General features: G+C 56.0%; 1 pseudogene; it reads right to left on the reverse strand.

The window, feature by feature from the left end:
- Positions 1 to 2042: 2042 nt before the first annotated feature.
- LOC142076451 (histone H2A.V-like) lies at positions 2043 to 3207 on the reverse strand (annotated as a pseudogene).
- Positions 3208 to 3857: the final 650 nt, after the last annotated feature.

The raw sequence follows: 3857 nt of genomic DNA on the forward strand, positions 1-3857 counted from the left end.
GGGGTCCAAGCCCTCTTGGTTCTTTTAGGCTGCAAGCCCTCAAGGTTTTTTTTGGCACGATTACCCTCCTTTTTTTTAGTCTGCAAGCCCTCCTGGTTTTTTTAGGCTCGATTACCCGCCTTTTTTTCAAGCTGCAAACCCACCTTTTTTGCAGGCTCCAAACCCGCCTGTTTTTTAGGCACGATTACCCGCCTTTTTTTTAGGCACGATTGCCCTCCGCAGGATTACCCTCCTTTTTTTTAGGCTCCAAGCCCTCCTTTTTTTTAGGCTGCAAGCCCTCCTGGTTTTTTTAGGCTCTAAGCCCTCCTTATTTTTAGGCTGCAAGCCCTCCTTTTATTAGGCTGCAAACCTTCCTTTCCTGAGGACCAAGCCCCCCTTTTTTAAGGTCCAAGCCCAACTTTTTTAGCCTCGTTATCCTCCTTCTTTTAGGCTTGCTATCCTCCTTTTTCAGAGGTTGAAGCCCCCCTGGTTTTTTCAGGCTGCAAGCCCTCCTGGTTTTTTTAGGTTGCAAAGCCTTAGGTTTTGGTACCAAAGCATCAGTTTAGGGCACAAAGCCTGATTTGAGGGTTCAAAGTCTCGTTTTCATTTTCAAAGCCTCATTTGTAGAGCCCAAAGCCTCATTTGTAGGGCCCAAAGCTTTGATTCTAGGGTCCAAACCACCGAGGCGAAGGGCTCCGGAGCGGAGCATCCCGCCAGGGGACCCTTCCTGAAGCGGCAAAACCGCGGCAAAAACCGCCAAGGCAAAAGCGCAGGAGCGAGAGGGCGCCCCAGCCCCCTCCCCCGAGCCGGGGCAGTGAGCTCCCGCCGAGCGGCAGCTCTGACTCAGCGCGGGCGGGGACAGGCGGGACGGCGGCCAAACCCCCTCAGGTACAGGAGCAGCCCCCAGGGAGCGCGAGCGACCCGGAGCGCGGCGAACAGGGCGGGCAAACAGGGCGTGGCGCCTCAGGTGGGGCGGGCAGTGCGGGCGGGCAGGGCGCAGCCCCCCCCAGGCTCTAGAGGTGAGCTCAACTCGTGGTCGTCGCCCTCCCAGAAGAGGACCCGGCCATGGTTTCCACTCGATGGCCAAAAGCCATCGCCAGGAGAAACGCGTTTTATCCCCTTCCCCCTTCGAACCTCGGTTAAATCCCTCTCGATGAGCCCCGCCAACTCATAGGCGAGAATCCTTTTCCCCCTGTGAGACAGCTGAACTCGGTCCGTCGCCAGCAGCCCCGGTGCCGTGTAAACCTCCCCGTGGTCAAAGCAGCCAAAATTTCACCGATGGCACCAGCCCCTGAGCCACGAGTTGATCCGATGAGTTTTCTGTTCCCTTCAGTATTCCTCCCTGCCACTGAAGGGATCGAGGAGAACACCACCTGTGCTCCCGATCCTCCCACCAGTCGCCCCAGCGCCCTGAAGTCCCTTTTGATCGCTTTGGGACTTCTCTCTGCACCCTCCTCACTGCCAGCCTGTATAACCAGTAGCGGGTAGTGATCGGAGGGCTGTACCAGACTGGGGAGCTTCCTAGTAATGTCCTTAACCCGGGCCCCAGGGAGGCAGCAGACATCCCTGTGGGATGGGTCTGGCCGGCAAATTGGGCCCTCTGTCCCCCACAGAAGGGAATCACCTAGGACAATTACCCTCCTTTTTTTCTTAGCGGAGGCAGTCGTCATGCGTGGGGCTGACTGCCTCGCCTCGGGCAACCCCCTGGGTGGGCCTTCATCTGCGTCCTCGTTTGTCTGGCCCTCAAGTTCCAGGGCCCCATATCTGTTCTGTAAGGGCAATTGGGAAGGTTGGGGTGAAGGAGGCCGGGCGGGGGTTCGCCTGGTGCCCCGAGCAGGGACCTGTGTCCATTCCCCCCCGTCGCCTGGGTCCCCTCCTTCTGCCTGGTGGCAAGAGGGCGGGGGATCCTCCACTTCTTGTGGAGCCTCCACTTGCTGCCCTTGCCTCAGGGATGGTAGAGTGCGGCTCCACCAATCTATCTCCCTCTCACACTCCCTGATACTCTTTAACCTCTCCACCTCCTCCTTCAGCTCTGCCACCAGGCTGAGCAGATCATCCACCTGGTCACAGCGCACACAGGTGTTGTCTCTGCTGCCCTCCTGTACCAGGGACAGGCTCAGGCACTCCCTGCAGCCGGAGACCTGGACAGATGTGTGTTTGCGTGGGGGCTCGGTCTGGGTCGCCACATTCCTTCTGGCGATGGCCTTTTTTTTTCTTTTTTTTTAAATTAAAAAATGGTTTATCCCTTCCATTTTTGTATAAAACCCAGGGGAGCAGCCGAGCCCCTCGCCCACCGCCCCGACTGCCGCCCCCCCACAAGGTACAACTTTGCATCAAACTTTGAATCTACAGCCCATACCAATGTTTGGTACAGTCAAGAGCCTATGCTCTTCCTTTGAACTATTCCTTAAAAAAAAATTCCACGTATCCCCAAGATTTCTTCTGTCCCAGGTACAGTACGATGACGGGAGGGAACGGGCCGCTTCCTTTGGCTTTTTTTTTTCCCCCTCTATGCCGTTTTTTGTTGTCCCTTCTTTCCAATTAGAGACTTGTGAATGTGCGGGATGACGCCTCCACCAGCAATGGTGGCTTTGGTCAGCGAATCCAACTCCTTGTCCCCGCGGATCGCCAGCTGCAGGTGACGGGGAGTGATCCGCTTGACTTTCAGATCCTTTGAGGCATTGCCCGCCAGCTCCAGCACCTCGGCGGTGAGGTACTCCTGGATGGCGGCGCTGTAGACGGCTGCGGTGGCTCCCCCTTGCCTGTGGCTGGTGGGCTGAGTCTTTAAGTGCCTGTGGATCCGTCCCACGGGGAACTGCAGGCCGGCCCTCTGTGAGCGCGACACCGCCTTCACCTTGGCTTTCCCGCTGTCCTTTCCCGCCTTACCACCAGCCATGGTGTTGGTGCCAGTGTCGGCGCCGCGCCTGTCCTCTGGTCCCGAGTCCGCGCTGGAGCCGCCTCAGGAGCCGCCATTCGTTGTGGATGACCCTCCTCCACACCATCAATAGCTGAACTGAGCGGTGCCACAGAGAGGTCACTCTTGATAGCCCCGGGAATCCCTGGGAATTGAGGGAAACGTTCAGCATAACACCCTCGTTCTGCCTCCTTCGGGACACTGCTTGTGGCTTCAGGGTGGGTCTCCTCAGCGTCATCTAGCTAGGTTTTTGCGTAAACTCCTAGCAAGTGTTTGGGTGAGGGCCTTTCCCCGAGCTCAGGGCTCCCCTTTCTCACTCCTCCAGGCAGCCCCATCTGTCACCGCAGCTCTGGAGGACTTTGTGAAACCGGAGCAGCTGGACGGCGAAAACTGCTTTAAGTGCAGCCAGTAAGATGATTTCTAACGACATATTAGTACTAAATCCTGCGTGAAGGTGCTGCATGTCATCGCGCGTTGTCGTGGTTTAACCTGGCAGGCAGCCAAATACCACGCAGCCGCTCACTCACTCCCCCCGCTCCCCCAGTGGGACGGGGAGAGAATCGGAAGGGTAAGAGTGAGAAAAACTCGTGGGTTGCGATAAAGACAGTTTAATAGAACAGAAAAGGGAAAATAATGATAATAAATAATGATAGAATATACAAAATGAGTGATGCACAATGCAATTGCTCACCACCCGCGCTGACCGATAACCAAGTAGCGATCGGCACTTCCTGGATCACGCCTACCGTTCATATACTGAGCATGACGTCACATGGTATGGAATACCCCATCAGCCAGCTGGGCTGACTGTCCTGATTATGTTCCCTCCCATCTTGTGTACCTAGCTCAGTCAGTAGGCACGGGAGCTGTCCTTGGACTAGGAGGGCACTTAGCAACAACTGAAAACACCAGTGTGTTATCAACATTCTCCTCGTACTAAATCCAAAACACAGCACTAGGAAGA

The sequence above is a fragment of the Calonectris borealis genome, unplaced genomic scaffold, assembly GCF_964195595.1.
Source record: "Calonectris borealis unplaced genomic scaffold, bCalBor7.hap1.2 HAP1_SCAFFOLD_50, whole genome shotgun sequence".
NCBI classification, from domain to species: Eukaryota; Metazoa; Chordata; class Aves; order Procellariiformes; family Procellariidae; genus Calonectris; species Calonectris borealis.